This window comes from Hemitrygon akajei, chromosome 16, assembly GCF_048418815.1.
Source record: "Hemitrygon akajei chromosome 16, sHemAka1.3, whole genome shotgun sequence".
NCBI lineage: Eukaryota > Metazoa > Chordata > Chondrichthyes > Myliobatiformes > Dasyatidae > Hemitrygon > Hemitrygon akajei.
Window position 1 is genome coordinate 90,757,894 of NC_133139.1, and position 17,261 is coordinate 90,775,154.

At 42.1% G+C, this 17,261-nt stretch overlaps 1 protein-coding gene and 1 non-coding gene across 3 annotated transcripts in view; one reads left to right on the forward strand and one right to left on the reverse strand.

Moving 5' to 3' along the window:
• Positions 1–17,261, forward strand: part of LOC140740292 (uncharacterized) — an 86,119-nt gene that overhangs the window by 19,748 nt on the left and 49,110 nt on the right. The window lies entirely within an intron of this gene.
• On the reverse strand, positions 5,655–5,761 carry LOC140740431 (U6 spliceosomal RNA). Its single transcript, XR_012101862.1, has one exon. It is a non-coding gene; the product is annotated as a U6 spliceosomal RNA (small nuclear RNA).

Sequence of the window (17,261 nt, forward strand, 5' to 3'; positions counted from 1 at the left end):
CTCTGTGCCTTCCTGCACAAGGCATCTGTGTTGGCAGTCCAGTCTAGCTTCTCGTCTAACTGTACTCCCAGATACTTGTAGGTCTTAACCTGCTCCACACATTCTCCATTAATGATCACTGGCTCCATATGAGGCCTAGATCTCCTAAAGTCCACCACCATCTCCTTGGTCTTGGTGATATTGAGACGCAGGTAGTTTGAGTTGCACCATATCACAAAGTCCTGTATCAGTTTCCTATACTCCTCCTCCTGTCCATTCCTGACACACCCCACTATGGCCGTGTCATCAGCGAACTTCTGCACATGGCAGGACTCCGAGTTATATTGGAAGTCTGATGTGTACAGGGTGAACAGGACCTGAGAGAGTACGGTTCCCTGCGGCGCTCCTGTGCTGCTGACCACCGTGTCTCCCATATCTCCCAGATCTCTGTTTGTGTCTTCCTTTTGGAAGTCTGCTCACAAATTTCTATTGTCTCTTCTCATTCTTCCTAACATGTGATATTTCCTGTTTCTCAGCATTGTACTTTATCTGTTGCTCACTCACCATTTCACCATCCATCTATACCTACTTGAAATCAATTCCTATCTTCCTTCTAGCTCACTACTTATTCTTGTTTGGTGTTATTTGGCAATTTGGAGATTATATCCTGTGCATCAAAGTCCACATTCTTATTTACACTGAGGAAAGTGGAGGTCCATGTGTCCACTCTGAGATTCTCCACTTCACTTCATTCCTGTTCACAAACAACTTTTCACTTCTGCTCTCTGAGGTAATCCAGCTTGCAGTGAAATGCACACACGGCAACCAGAACGACAACAGAAAGTTTCTTTGGCAAAAAAAGTGGACGACCTTTGACCACAAGTAAATGTGTTAACGGTTACAGGGAGAAGGCAGGTGAATGGGGTTGAGAGAGATAATAAATCAGCCATGATGGAATGGTAGAAAAGACTCAATGGGCCAAATGTCCTAATTCTGCACCTGCATCTTGTTTCTGATCCAATTTTCTCTCCATGATTATACAGTGCTTTGTAGTCCATGAACTCCATCTGAGCTAACAAACCTATTATGTAGCTCTTTATAAGTTATTGTACTGCCTGGATTGCCTACTAGCTTGAGTATCAACTAATGTAGACCACTAGGACGCAACATCCTTGCACCCAATGGAAGGCCTCTCCTGTCTGCTTGAACCAGTTTGGCTAATGGCTTTGAACCCTGACCTCACATTAAAAAGGCATTTTTGTCCACAGAAACATCACTCACTGAGTGCTTTTTTTGTTTTTTATGCCATTTGCTGTAAACTCCAGAGACTGTTGTGAGTGAAAATCCCATGGAGATCAGGAGTTGTTGAGACACTCAAGTCGCCCCATCTGGATGTTTGCATTAACGAGCATACCTAATAAAGTAGGCTCTGAGTATAAACGGAAATAAAGTTGATCCTTGATCTTTTTAAAAAATTTTTTTTTTGCTCAGCATGACAAAAAACTTCCATTTTCCAGGTACACTTACATTTATATTTTTTCCCCTCACGGATATCAGGTATCAGAACACCACAACACCCTATACAAAAGCCCTTATTAGTATAGCAGACAGCTTTACATCTATACACTGCAGAAAAGGTTGCCATGTTTTATGAAAACTATTTGTTTTTGAGTGTACCATACATGTCAAAAAATCTAAAGGAGATTCCATGATTAATTTACGCCAACCAAAAAGTCCAGGGGCCTGTCGGATATCCAGCAAAGTAAAATGTTCTTCCTTGCACAAAAAGTCAGGATATTAAAAAGATTTTTCTGATGTGCATTAATAATACGACTGCTGGATAAGCCTACGAGAAAAGACACTGGGTCCAGTTCAAGCTCCATCTTCAGAATCTTTTCCATTTCACCCAAAATATCACTCCAGTATGCCTGAAGTTTGGGACAAGTCCAAAAACAGTGGGTGAAAGTTCCAGTATTTACTTTACATTTAGAACACATTGGAGAAACCCCTAATTAAATTTCGAGAGACGATCTGGAGTCAGATGGGCACTCTGCAGAATTTTGAGTTGCAATGCTTTAGTTCTATTACAAACTGAAATCTTCTTTGCATTATCACAGATGTCTTCCTATGTTTCAGCTGTAATTTCTACTCCCAGCTCTTCCTCCCAGACCCTTCCCAGACACTCAGCCTCTCCACAAGAACATTCCCTCAGGATGCTGTAAAAAGTACTGATGGAGACTTCACCCTTAGAACAAAACACCCTCTTTTCTATGTTAGAACTATAGAAATCAGTTAACAATGATGTTTTTTTTGTATATAATCTCTTATCTGAAAGAAACAAAGAAGATCCTTGTTGGGTATGTTAAATTTCTGTACTATTTGACTAAAATACATCATCGTCCCTTCATCAAACAAATCTCCTGGATGGAAAATACCCTTAGAAATCCAAAGTTTAAATCCAGAATCCATTATGCCAGGCTGAAAATTTGGACTGCCGATTATTGGAGTGAAGGGTGATATTTTCGCTGTGTTGCCCTCAATTTGATGCACCACCCTCCAAGCCCTGACTGTATTAATTGTTATTGTATTGCGACAATATTCCTTAACGAGCTTCATCTTACTGAGGAAAAGTAAATTAATAAGAGGGCATTTTGCTTGTGAAGCTTCAATGTCTAGCCAAATTGAGGAGGGGTCCCTGCAAGCCCAGTCAACCACATTAGATAAAAAGGAACTTAATTGATATGTTTTGATGTCTGGAAAATCTAGACCCCATAGACTACTGGGAAGCAGTAACTTAGACATTTTAATTCAGGGTCTTTTTTTGTTCCAGATGTAAGAAACAAAACAGCCATTTTTAAAAAAGTATTTGTTGGGTAAAAATGACTGGAATCATTCGTATTGGGTAGAGCAGACGAGGAAGAATGTTCATTTTGAGCAAGGATATTCGGCCAAGCCAAGAACTGGGAAGAGTGCTCCATCACTCAAGATCTTGTTTGATTTTGTCAAGTAACTGTGTAAAGTTAGCTTTGAACAATTGATGTGATAAATATGCCTAAGTAAACAAAACCTGTCTGCGACCATTTAAAGGGGAAAACACCCTGAGTGTCAGGTACCTGCTGCAGATTCCCCAGAGGCATAGCCTCTGATTCAGTAAAGTTGATTTTATAACCTGAAAAGGTGTTAAATGAACTGATGCATTGTATAAGGTGGTGCACTGATATAGCAGGGTTTGATAAGAAAATTAGAACATCATCTACATGCAATGTAATTTTATGTGACTTTAGTCCTATGTCTGGAGCAGATATTTTGGGGTCTTGTCGAATAGCCTCAGCCAATGGCTCGATCACCAGTGTGAAAAGTAGTGGTGGTAAAGGGCAGCCCTGCCGGCTGCCCCTCAGAATACTAAAATTATCCGACCTAATACTATTGGTGAGAATCGCAGCCAAAGGGTTATTATAAAGAACTTTCATCCACTTAATAAAATTATTGCCCAAACCAAATCGTTCTGAAGTGAAAAAAAGGTACAGCCACTCGACACGATCAAAGGCCTTTTCTGCATCTAAGGAAACCACCAAGCCATCCACTGCCTGTTGCTGACATGCCTGAATCACATTAAGTAATCTTCTGTTATTGTTAGATGATCTAACGCCTTTTACAAAACCCATTTGATCCTCTTTTATGATAAAAGGTAACACAATTTCTTATCGCAATGCTAAGGTTTTAGATAAGATTTTAAAGTCAACATTTAACAATGAGATAGGCCTGTAGGAGGCACAATCTTCAGGGCTCTTTCCTTTCTTAAGAATTAGGGAGATAGTAGCTTCTCTCAATGATGGTGGGGGGAGACCACAATTAAATGCATGATTGAACATGTTTAGTGTAGGCTCTGATAATAACCCTGTGAACTCTTTATAGAATTCACTAGTGAGTCCATCAGGACCAGGGGCCTTCCCACTTTGGAGCTGTCTCACAGCTTCCTGGATCTCATGTATAGATAATGGAGCATTGAGGAGGGACTCTTGTTCAGAAGAAATGCCTGAGAGATCTAAATTCCTGAAAAAGGACTCCATCCTAGATTGTCCATCATTACGTTGCTCAGATTGATACAGTTTAGAATAAAAATTCTTAAACACAACATTAACCATTTTAGAATTACTAGTGAGTGCTCCTGTCCCATCCCTAATTGAAGCAATAGTCTGAGAGGCATTTTCCTTTCCAGCTAAATAAGCCAAATACCTACCTGGTTTTTCACCATGTTCAAACAATCAAACAATTGTTTAGCAAATGTCAAACAATTGTTTAGCAAATGTCAAACAATTGTTTAGCAAATGTCAATTTTCTTTTGGCTGCTTGTGTAAGTAAAGAGTTTAGTGTACAGCGTTGGGCTGTGATATTCTGTAACTTGGCTGCAGAAGGCTTATTAATATAATCCTTCTCAGCTGCCGCAAGCCTTGCTTCCACTAGGCGCTGCTGTTCCGCAGCTTGTCGCTTCTTACTAGCAGAGTAGGAGATGATTAATCCCCTTGCATAGGCCTTAGTGGTTTCCCAGAGCATCGATGGGCTACTAGCTGATTTGGAATGAATAGATAAGAAAGATTTGAATTTGGAAGAAAAGTAGTCTAAAAATTTATTATCTTTTAGAATAAGAGGATTCAGCCTCCAGTGTCTAGGTCGTGCTGAATTATCTTTGGTCTTAATATTTAAATATACTGCTGCATGGTCAGAAGTAGCAATATTTCCAATTGTGCAGGATACAACTAAATCTAGGAGCGTTTTGGGGGTTAGAGAAAAGTCTGTTCTGGTGTAACACTTGTGTGGATTAGAAAATAATGTGAAGTCTTTGTCTGAGGGACGTAACAACCTCCAGATATCCACAAGTTCTAATTCTCCACAAAAGCCCATGATTTGTTTGGACTGTGAGGAGAGCAATGGGGGACCACTAGGCACTCTGTCCATCAATGGGTCCATGAGACAATTAAAATCCCCACTTTCAATAATGTTTTGTATTGGAAAGCTTGTAAGTTTGGAAAAAGCATCTGTTAGGAATTTGAGAGGATGAGCTGGAGGGCAGTAAACATTGAGAATACCATATTCCTCTCCATATATTGAAGCTTTAACAATCACAAATCTCCCATACTTATCCTTAATGCAGTCTAATAACTTAAAAAGTAGGTTCTTCCTAATTAAAATGGCCACCCCCCTACTCCTGGTATTAAAAGATTAAAATAAACTTGATCAAATCCACTCTGTTGCAGTTTTAGATGTTCTTTATCATTTAAATTTGTCTCCTGCAATAAGGCGACATCCACCCCTTCCTTTTTCAGGTTTAGTAGGATTTTCTTTCTCTTGTTTGGTGAATGACTCCCCTTAATGTTCCAAGTGCACAATTTTAATGTTAAAGGCTATAACCCTTCATAACAATCATGTGACTCTGGAGGAGAAGAAACCCGACTGAAGATCAGCTGAGTAACAAAAAGTAAATTAAAAAAACACAAAAAAAAAACAAAGCGCCAACAGCGCTGAACAAGAGGACTTACCCCACACTTAAAGGGGAGATCTGAACCTTCCAGCACCCCATATTCTGCCCCACTGCCAATATGGCATTTAACATGGTCAAAAATGAAAACAGGGCATAATTTATCAATCCACCGATTTGTTTTTTTTTTTTTTTTTTTTTAAATATGGAACGCTTCACGAATTTGCGTGTCATCCTTGCGCAGGGGCCATGCTAATCTTCTCTGTATCGTTCCAATTTTAGTATATGTGCTGCCGAAGCGAGCACAACACCGATTTGTTACCGTCACGTTTAAGCTCCTTCAGGCTGGAGCAGCACCGCTAATTTAAACAAATAATGAAACTGTATTAATCAAAGCAAATTTATTACCCATCCTATAAGCTATCTTGCCGTTGAGTAATGAAAAGGTGAAATAAAGTGACCATCGAGCATGTTATCGTCCATAACCAGGGCTACACAATATACTGTATACATTCTTTTGCCTAACGTGTCCACATAAGTTTTAGCTTTGTCAGGAGAATCAAGTATCTTGGTGGTCCCATTGTAGGTGATTTTCAGCACCGCTGGGTATAGCTTAAGGTATTGGATTCCGGATTCTGTCAGCCGCTTCTTTACCTGGTCGAATTCCTTCTGCTTCCAAATAACGGCTGCCGAAAAGTCTTGAAAAAACATAAGCCTGTATCCCTCATATACTAAAGCCTGGGCATCAGTTCCGTGGCGCCTCGAAGCCTCCGTCACTCTTTGCTTATCACCGAAATTATGGAACGGGTCGAGGGCGTTGGCCTGGGCCCGGTTTTGCTTCTTTCCACTTTAATGCGTTTAGCCTTGGTTTCCAAATCAAGGAAATTAGGCAGCCAGCCCTCAAAACACTTCACTGGCTGGCTGCCTTCTGTACCTTCAGGTAGATCGATGATTCCTATATTCTTTCTCCTACCTCTGTTCTCCTGATCATCGATATAGTCAGACAGGCTTTGAACTTGCTTTTCCAGTGCCTGGATGCAGCTTTGGGCCTGATCAGCTACAGTCTCTACCGCGGAGACTCAGCCCTCGGCCTCGCTCGTTCTTGTATCAAGATTTTTAAGCTCCAGTGTGTGGTTCTGGAGTGCTAGAGAGAGTGGACCCAGCTTCTCGTCATCATTTTGGATATGTTCTCCATAACTTCCTGAATTACTTGACGAACAGCAGGGTCCAACGTGTTAGCAGAGCTAGCAGCAGCGAGCTCCTCAGACCTGGGCGAGCCCTCTGTACAGCTCATCTTTGCCACCTTTTTAGTACCTTTCGATGACATGGTGTTGAAGCAGCTCAAAAAAAATACTCATCAATGTTCATGTTATTAAATCCAACACTTGGGCATTTAAAAAAGAAGTTAAAACCGATAATTTTATATGTGAAATTATCAGTGTTGTGGTGCTGAGCTCAGCAAAGCAGACATTTCACTGTGCCGCCATCTTAAAACCCCGATCCTTGATCTTTGATATTTGTGCTGGGTGCCCAATTATTACCTCATTCAGGCCCTCTTGCTCTTCAACTAAGTTTCCTTCAGTCTCTGACAGGCCCCACATCTCTCTGTTTACAATCCACTTCCTCTTCATGTACATACAGAATATGTTTACCTTCCCTTTTATGTTTGTTGCAAATCTTTTCTCATGATTTCTGTTTGCCTCTCTTGCTACTTTTGCAAACTTCCCTCTCAGCTTGCACACTCATATTAGCAACTACTGAATGCTTCTTTAGAGTTTGTCTCAAAACTTTGCAATTAGCAAAGGAAAAGGGGGGATGGGGCTTACCTTCTCTTAGAGATTATTATTTTGCAGCACAGTTGAGAGCTGTGATATGTTGGTGCAACCCATCATATGATGCTCAATGGAAAAACATTGAGGAGTGGGTACTTCCCATCTCCATACAAGCAATTTTGGCTGATAACAACCTGCAAAGGTACATAAATACTATTGATAACCCATGGGTGAAATTGACTCTTAAAATATGGAAAACTACTATAAAAGAATATAATCTAGAGGGAGATATTGCAATTCTTAAATGGTGTGCATATGACTCGGATTTTACACCAAATAAATTGGATGCTAGATTTAAGGACTGGACAGCTAAAGGAATAACAGTTCTTTGCAACATAATGAAAGAAGGAACACTGTTCAGTTTTGAAATGCTTAAAGAAAAACTTTTATTAGAAAAACAAGATTTTTATCATTATTTACAGATGTGACAATATGTTAATAAGATGCTTAAAAATGTAACCAAGGCAAGTACATGCTTGATAGAGCTATTTAGGAAAGCATATTATTCAGATAATGGTAGTAGAATCATTTCAAGCATGTATAAGGGGTTGTCAAATCTTAAAACACTTTTGACTTCATACATTAAAACAAAATGGGAGAAGGAAGGAGGGATAATTATATCTGAGGAAGAATGGACAATAATATGGAAGTATCAATGGAAGTGTACCAGTTCACAGAAATGGAGGGAGTTTGGATGGAAAATCTTGATAAGATATTTTATTACACACTCTCAGAAATCCCATTATAATAGTAACCTCCCTGTTTGCTGGAGAAATTGTGGAAATCAAAATGCAAATCATTATCATATTTTTTGGGACTGCCCTGTTATCAAAGACTATTGGATGGAGATACACAATGCCCTACAAGACATCTTTAAATGTGAAATACCCTTAGAGAGTAAGACCATATATTTTGGATATATACCTCAAGAATGGATGAAAAGAGATAAATATTTAATAAATATACTGTTGGTGGCTGGTAAAAAGATTCTTACTAGGAAATGGTTATCACAGGAGAACTTTAAATGCAAGAATGGAAATTACAATGGACATTTAAAAATGGAGAAGATAACAGCATCTGTTAATCATAAGCTGGAACAATTTGATTCATACTGAGAAAAATGGTTTAACTACAAAATGCCTCATAGGCCTGATTTTATTCTCACAAATCAATGAATATGTTGTAAAAAATATCACTCCCTACTTGTACATAGTTTTTTTCCTTTTGCTTGTTTTTTCTCTCCACTCTTTTCTATAAGTGTATACCTCAGATAAATACTATGTGGAGATTTGTGACATATATGATAATTTGATGTAAATGTACAATGTCTGAAATACATCCTATGGAAATGTTTGTTTGATGATGAACTTCAATAAAAAAAATTACAAAAAAATAGGATTTAGAGTTAGGAATTACAAACCCCATTTCCAGAAAAGTTGGGATATTTTCCAAAATGCAATAAAAACAAAAATCTGTGATATGTTAATTCACGTGAACCTTTATTTAACTGACAAAAGTACAAAGAAAAGATTTTCAATAGTTTTACTGACCAACTTAATTGTACTTTGTAAATATACACAAATTTAGAATTTGATGGCTGCAACACACTCAACAAAAGTTGGGACAGAGTTAAAATAAGATTGAAAAGTGCACAAAATATTCAAGTAACACCAGTTTGGAAGACTCCACATTAAGCAGGCTAATTGGTAACAGGTGAGGTATCATGACTGGGTATAAAAGTAGCGTCCATCAAAGGCTCAGTCTTTACAAGCAAGGATGGGTCATCGCTCACCCCTTTGTGCCAAAATTCATGAGAGAATTGTTAGTCAGTTCAAAAGGAACATTTCCCAACGCAAGATTGCAGAGAATTTAGGTCTTTCAACATCTACAGTACATAATATTGTGAAAAGATTCAGTGAATTCAGAGAGATCTTAGTGCGTAAAGGGCAAGGTCAGAAACCACTGTTGAATGTGCGTGATCTTTGAGCCCTCAGGCAGCACTGCCTAAGAAACCGTCATGCTACTGTGACAATTACAGCCACCTGGGCTCGGGAGTACTTCAGAAAACCATTGTCACTTAACTCAGTCCGTTGCTGCATCGAGAAATGCAAATTGAAACTGTATTACACAAGGAAGAAGCCAAACATCAACTCTATGCAGAAACGCCAGTGAGTTCTCTGGGCCCGAGCTCATCTCAGATGGACCGAAAGACTGTGGAACCGTGCTCTGTGGTCAGATGAGTCCACATTTCAGCTAGTTTTCGGACAAAACGGGCATCGAGTTCTCTGTGCCAAAGATTTTAAAAGTCCATCCTGATTGTTATCAGCGAAAGGTGCAAAAGCCAACATCTGTTTTGGTATGGGGGTGCATCAGTGCCCACGGCATCGGTGAGTTGCATGTATGTGAAGGAACCATTGATTCTGAGGCGTATATTAGGATTTTAGAGAGACATATGTTGCCATCAAGGCAACGTCTCTTCCCGGGACGTCCATGCTTATTTCAGCAGGACAATGCCAGACCACATTCTGCACGGGCTACAACAGCGTGGCTTTGTAGACACAGAGTGCGTGTGCTTGACTGGCCTGCTGCTAGTCTAGATCTATCTCCTATTGAAAATGTATGGCACATCATGAAGAGGAGAATCAGATAACGGAGACCGCGGACTGTTGAGCAGCTGAAGTCTTATATCAAGCAAGAATGGACAAAATTTCCAATTGCAGATCTATTACAATTAGTATCCTCAGTTCCAAAACAATTAAAAAGTGTTATTAAAAGGAAAGGTGATGTTACACAATGGTAAACATGCCTCTGTCCCAACTTTTGTTGAGTGTGTTGCAGCCATCAAATTCTAAATTTGTGTATATTTACGAAATACTATTAAGTTGGTCAGTAAAACTATTGAAAATCTTTTCTTTGTACTTTTGTCAGTTAAATAAAGGTTCACATGAATTAACATATCACAGATTTTTGTTTTTATTGCATTTTGGAAAATATCCCAACTTTTCTGGAAATGGGGTTTGTAAAAACTCAAGTCAGTAAACAGAGTTCCGGAGAGTGTTACTGTTGAAACTGTTCCTTGGAGAAGATTATCTTTATAGAAGTTTATTCTGATAGAAATTTGTAAAGTTAGGGTAGGCAGTCAGAATTTTTGTCGTAGGGATAAGACTTCAAAAACTAAAAAAAACCTTACGTTTAAGGCAAAGGGAGTATTTAAAAAGTTTAAAGTAGATGAGAGGGGAAAGATTTTGTACAAAAGGTGGTGCATGCCTGGAACTGGCTAGCAGTAGTGGTGCTGGATCAGGTATGCAGTACTGTGCAATAGTCTTAGGCACCCTAACTATCTATTTATCTGCCTAACAGTTTTGCACATTACTGTAGTAATTTCATGCATTGCACTATACTACTACTGTAAAAAAAAACAAATTTCATGACAAATGTGAGTGATGATAAACCTGATTCTGATATGGGTCTCTATTGTGGACAGAGAGTGGGAAGGGGGCAGGGAGAGGGGAATCATGGTTGGGAAATGGGGAAGGGAGAGGGGAGGGAGCAGGAAGCACCAGAGAGACATTCTATAATTATTAATAAACTAATTGTTTGGAATCAAATAACTTTGCCTGCTCTCTCAGGGCTGAGTCTGTCTGTACCTGTGCCATGCATACCCCTTCCGTGGCACTCCACCCTCACTATTTCCAACATCCTTTGCTCCCGCCAGATTTACAAACTCGCTCTCTGCTCCACAATGACAAATACAGTACTGTGCCCTAGTTATATATATGAGCGTAATACTTTTGTACCGCACTGTAACAGTGGTGTTTGAGAACTTTGCGAACGAGCAGAGAATGTTCCACTCCCCCCACCCAAAAGGAAATGTCTGCACTCCTACAGCAGCTGGAATCCATTCGGAACCACAGGGCGGTCTCCGAAACGCTTGTCCCTATGTATGCCATGACTGCAGGAGTGGTGCCTGTAACCAGCTGATGGATCCTGATGATTTTGTAATTCAAAGGTTCTTCAGAAGTCAAGAATGAGGTATAAAAGTTGTTGGCTGCATTCAGTGGCCACTTTATTCGATACCCATTGTACTTAATAAAATGGCTATTGATCAAACCACCTGATCTGGCACCAACTATCTTTCCACAGTCAAAGTCACTTAGAATTAGAATCAGAATCAGGTTTAATATCACGGACACGTGTTGTTTAATTTGTCATTTTATGGCAACAGTACATCATAAAAATACTATAAATTATAATAAGAAATACACATATATTAAATTAAATTAAACAGTACAATAATATTGGGGTAGTGTACATGGGTTCATTGTCTATTCCAAAATCTGATGGCGGAGGGGAAGAAATTGTTTCTGAATCATTGAGTTTGTGTCTTCAGGCTCCTGTACCTCCACCTTAATGGTAGCAATGAGAGAAAGGCAAGCCCTGGGTGATGGGGGTCCTTAATGATGGATGAGACCTTTTTGAGGCATGTCTTTTTGAAGGTGTGCTTGATGCTGGAAGGCTAGTGCACATGATGGAGATGACTGTGCTTGGAACTTTCTGCAGCCTTTTCCAATCCTTTGCAGTGGACCCTCCAAACCAGACAGTGATGCAACCAGTTAGAATGCCCACCACTAGACATCTATAGAAATTTGCTAGAATCTTTAGTGACATATCAAATCTCCTCAAATTCCTAATGAAATATCTCTGCTGCGTTGCCTTCTTTGTAATTGCATCAATATGATGGACCCAGGATAGATCTTCAGAGATGTTGACACCCAGGAACCTGAGACTGCTCACCCTTTCCACTGCTGATCCTCGATGAGGACTGGTTTGCGTTCTCTCGACTTTCCCTTTCTGAAGTCCACAATCAAATCCTTGGTCTTACTGATGTTGAGTGCAAAGTTGTTCTTGTGACACCACTCAACCAACTGATCTATCTCACTCCTGTGCACCTGTTTGCCACCATCTAAGATTCTGCCTCCTATAATCATGTCATCAGCAAATTTATTGATGTCATTTGAGCTGTGCCTAGTCACATGGTTGTGGATGTCGAGAGAGTAAAACACTGGGCTAAACATACATCCTTGAGGTACACCCGTGTTGATTGTCAATGAGGAGGGGCTATTATTTGTGATCCGCACAGACCGTGGTCGCCCAGTGAGGAAGTCAAGGATTCAATTACGGAGGAATGTACAAAGACCCAGATTTTCGAACTTGTTGATTAGAACTGAGCGTATGATTGTGTTGAACACTGAGCAATAATCAATAAACAGCAGTTTTCCATAGGTATTGCTGATGTCCAGGTGATCCAAGGCTGAGTGGAGAGCCAGTGAGATTGCAGCCGGTGTAGACCTATTGTGGTGATAGGCAAATTGCAGCGAGTCCAGGTCCTTGTTTAGGTGAGAGTCGACTCTGGCCATGACCAACCTCTCAAAGCTCTTTGAGAAGTCACTGGAGAAAGGTACTGTTGGATAGAAAGCAGCTTCTTTATTCGATAAAACCAGGTACAGCAGACATCATGTGGAGACGCTTTCGGTCGAAAGGTCTGGCTGACTCAACATGGGGGTTAATATTTTCGTGTGCTAAACTTCAGAGGACTATTCCATATTTACAATGTATACAATACTTTCTTTGAAACTACATACAACCTTCACACCTCCCGATTTGTATCCACACCACAGACATCCATATGAATTTTAATTGACATTGTCAGGTCTGGGATTCACGGCTGTTAGGAAGCCAATGTTCAGAGCTTCACTCCAAGTTAAATGCACAATACATTTGCAGATGCGAAGACTTGTAGCCAAAGTCAGTTGCTAAATGTATACATCCTAAACCCCAAAATTGCTCTAACAGTCTCTCCTCTCGGTCTGTCTGGGCAAAAATACATTTGAACCAAGAAAGGCCAACCTAAAGGAGGATCCACTCAAGTAGGGGAGCAAAAATACCCTGCCTTGGAATTCCCCCCAATTACTTTATGTACATCTCCATCAACCCTATCGTCACTAACCTCTACCTACAAAATGCTGAGTGGAGAGATTGTTCCAGAAATTTGAACAACAGTCTTTAGAAATGAGGCTTCATTTCTACACCTGTTAACTGTTCGCCTGCTGGCTGATTGCAGCTTAGTCACATTCCTCGTCTTCACCCCTTCATTCTCTGGTAGCTATAACTCTCTCTTTCCAGGGGTAGCGGGAAGGTGAGTGCACGAGGCCCACAGACCCTCTCATCAATGTACAGGAAGGGGTTGGGGTGGTCCTGTGCCAACGACTGCAAGGACCTCTCCCCGGTGGCAGCCCCTTTCCAAACTGTCCAGTCGATCATGGCCCACCTGCTGAAAGGGCCCAGCTCATTTGTATTCGGTCCCCATTCAGGCTGGAGGGTGACTGCCTTTAGATGCCGTGTGCAGACTTTCTCAGGCTGCCGTGCCTTGGAAGTTGTGGAATGTATTTTCCCCAATATCTTATTTGTTCTATGCTGTTCAACGAATCATCTACCTTCAGCAACCAGCCTTCATTACAGAGTACAATCACCATTACACTTCAGCATGCTGTTCATGGGGTTCAGTCACGCTCTCGGTGTCTCCTTCCTTCACGTTTCCTGTGGGTGTGTTTTCATCTTCTGTGGTCAGGTGTGGCCGGCTGGTATTCATCATTTAGGTTCTCTGTAATTACTCGGTTACTGGGTACACTTCATCCCCTGCTCTATCTGTGGGAGCAACAAGAGGGTGAGTCATACGGTTTAACCAGAGTCCAGTGTTTCCACTGGCTGCCTCACCAGTGCACACGGACACAAGTGTCACTTGTTGAAATTACCATCTGTGGTCCTGTCCAACTGGGAGCAAACACTGCCCTCTCAGACAGCACCCTCACCATGATCTGATTCCCGGCTGTGGCAGGACTAACTCCTTTCCTCTGGCTCTCTCTGATCAGCAAAGCGCTTCTACTGTTTTGCTTGCTCCTTCAACACTTTAAATTGGTTACAAAGACCTTTCACATGCTGTGTCATTTTAACCCTGTAAGCCTCGGGCTCACCACAGCCCGTAAGGGAGTCGCATTGCTCACCCCATCAATAATTCGTAGGGGCTGAGACCCAGTGTGCAGGTTGGGGTTGTTAGTAATTCCATCAGGATTCCTGGTAATACATCAACCGTGTCTATTGCATCTCAGCCATTGCTTTGCCTAAGGCATTCTTGATAGCTCAGTTCATCCTTTCTACCTTTCCTGAACTCTGAGAGTGGTAGGGTATGTGGAACCGTTGTCAAATTCCTGACAGTCGGCACATTTCCTTCATTACTGTCCCTGTGAAACATGCTCCCTGATCCGAGTCCACCTGGACTCCCCACCCTGGGGCAATTTCCTGAACTATAATCCGTGCAGCGGTGCTGACGGTGCAGTCCCTTGTTGGGAAAGCCCCTACCCACCGGGTGAAGTGATCCATAATTATTAGACAGTAGCTTTTCCACTTGTTTTTTGGCAAGGACCCCGTGGACTCTATCTGGATGTTTTCCCAGGGTCCCCTCGGCCGTGCCTGATTTGCCAGCTGCAGCTTTCTGCCCTTCCTGGGGTTATGCTGGGCACAAATGATACAACGGCTGCAGAATTTCTCAACATCCCTGCCCATCCCTGGCCACCACCTGTCCTGCAGGGAGAGTTTTGACCATGCTCTGCCTTCCCTGATGCATCGCCCAAGGAACTTCAGTAGTATAACTCAGATAACCTCAGTAGTATCTTCCTAATACATGGTTGTGCCAAGAGATTTTCTGGCATTGGAGAGAGTCCAGAGGAGTTTCACAAGGATGATTCCAGGAATGAAAGGGTTACCATTTGAGGAACGTTTGATGGCTCTGTGTCTGTACTCACTGGAATTTAGAAGGATGACGGAGATCTCATTGAAATCTTTCGAATGTTGAAAGGCCTAGACAGAGTAGATGTGGAAAGGATGCTTCCCATGGTGGGAGAGTCTAGGACAAGAGGGCACAGCCTCAGGATAGAGGGGCATCCAGTCAAAACAGAGATGTGGAGAAATTTCTTTACCCAGAGGATGGTGAAGCAGCTGTGGAGGTCAGGTCATTGGGTGTATTTAAGGCAGAGACTGATAGGTTCTTGATTGGACATGGCATCAAAGGTTACGGGGAGAAGGCTGGGAAATAGGGTTGAGGAGGAGAAACAAGATCAGCCATGATTGAATGACGAAGAAGACTCGGTGGGCCAGATGGCCTAATTCTGCTCCTATATCTTAAGGTCTGATGGCCTTATGGACTCCTTCCTCCCCTCCCCGTGTGTCCAGCTCCCATCTGGTCCCTCATTTGCTCCTTTCTCCTCCAATTCTCCTTCTCTTCTGCCTCCACCTCTTCATATAATTTTACTAAACTGGCTTCAGTCGATTCTTCCTGCAGAATTGCAATTTCAGTTGCCTCTTGTTCCTCCGCTGCCCTCTTCACAATGATGTCTGCCCTTCCTGTTCTTTACCCTCCCCTTTCTGGTGAGCTTTAGCTTTAATCACTGCCACGTCTACAGGCAGACTCACTGCTTCCAGCAATTGTTGTAATAGGTGCCCGTGCCGAATACCTGCCCTTCGGCTGTCTGTGACTGCCCTCAGCCTCCCCGTATTCAGGAGCTCTACAGCGGTATGGGGCGTGCGTTGTATGAGTTGTCTCCCCATTACAATTGGTTCGCTTACTCACACGGCCCGCGCTGCGCAGTCCCAAGCTGTGACACAGCGGTGAAGTCCTACTGTAATGGTGTCAGTTTCCTTGAATAACATGCCACTAGCCTTCCTGTGTCCCCATGGCCCTGCACCGTACTGCTTTGCTTTTGGTAATCCTCACGTAGGTGCAGAGACCAGGGATTTTGTGATATCTCTAAAAGCATTTTCCTCATCTAGCTCCCCAAATTACTTCCTCTGGGGAGGGTGGGGGTGGGGGCTTCCCACCTTTAATCAAGACCTGCATTGGGGCCACTAGTGACCCTGGCATGAAATTACAGCTGAAATTGAATAGACCCATTACCTTCCTCACTCCTCTTACGTTTACTGGTCGGGGCATGCAGCTGATTGCCGAACGTCTGTCCCTCCTCCCCTGGGGAATGGGGTAGCTTAGGTACTGTACGGTTTGCTTTCCTCTCTGAGTGGACTGATTTTAAACTCCCCGTCTCACGGTATATCTAAAACACTGACTATTGCCTCTAAATGACCTGCTTCATCTTCCAAAGCATTAGGAGACCATCTGCATGTTGTAAGCGGGTCGACCGGAAGGGCGTTAGCTTGAACTTTTTCAAAGTCTGCACCATAACCTTATGAAAAATGGCTGACTAGTGTGGAATCCCTGGGGGAATCTGGCCCATGCATATTGCTGCCCCCCCCCACCCACCCAAGGCAAAAGTAAATGGGTCACGGGATTCAGGTGCTAAGGGGAGCCCCCAGACTCTATTAGCGATATCCAGGACAGCAAAAGCATTATGTTCTGTAGACTGGCCGTTCAGGATTGTTGCCGGGCTGGCCAGAATGGGATGCAATGTTGGCGTGGTCTTACTGACGATCTTGTCTATTGTTGATCAATATGACCCATCAGGATTCTTCACTGGCCATATAGGCGAGTTAATACCTGATGCAGTCCCCCTGGTGTTTTAGTTCCTTCCCTATACCCTGAACAATGGTCAGTGTATCAGCTTTTTTTTACAGGGTTCAGCTTATGGGGTTAATGCAAGTCCCCTCTATTTTATCTGGGTTTATCTTTTCTCGACCACAGTCTTGCGTGTGGTAACTGCTGACAAAGTGACCTACAGACACCACCCTGGCTCCAGTCTCTGATGATTGGCACAGCTGCGACAGTGCTAGCCAGGTTGTGCATTCTATCGGTTGTACGTGTTCGCTGCCCCTGACTTGTCCGTATTATTATTCCCTTCCCTGAATCGATAATGGCCCCTGCTTCCATTCGGATATCTATTCCAAGGATAGTGCCCTCATTATTTGGACAG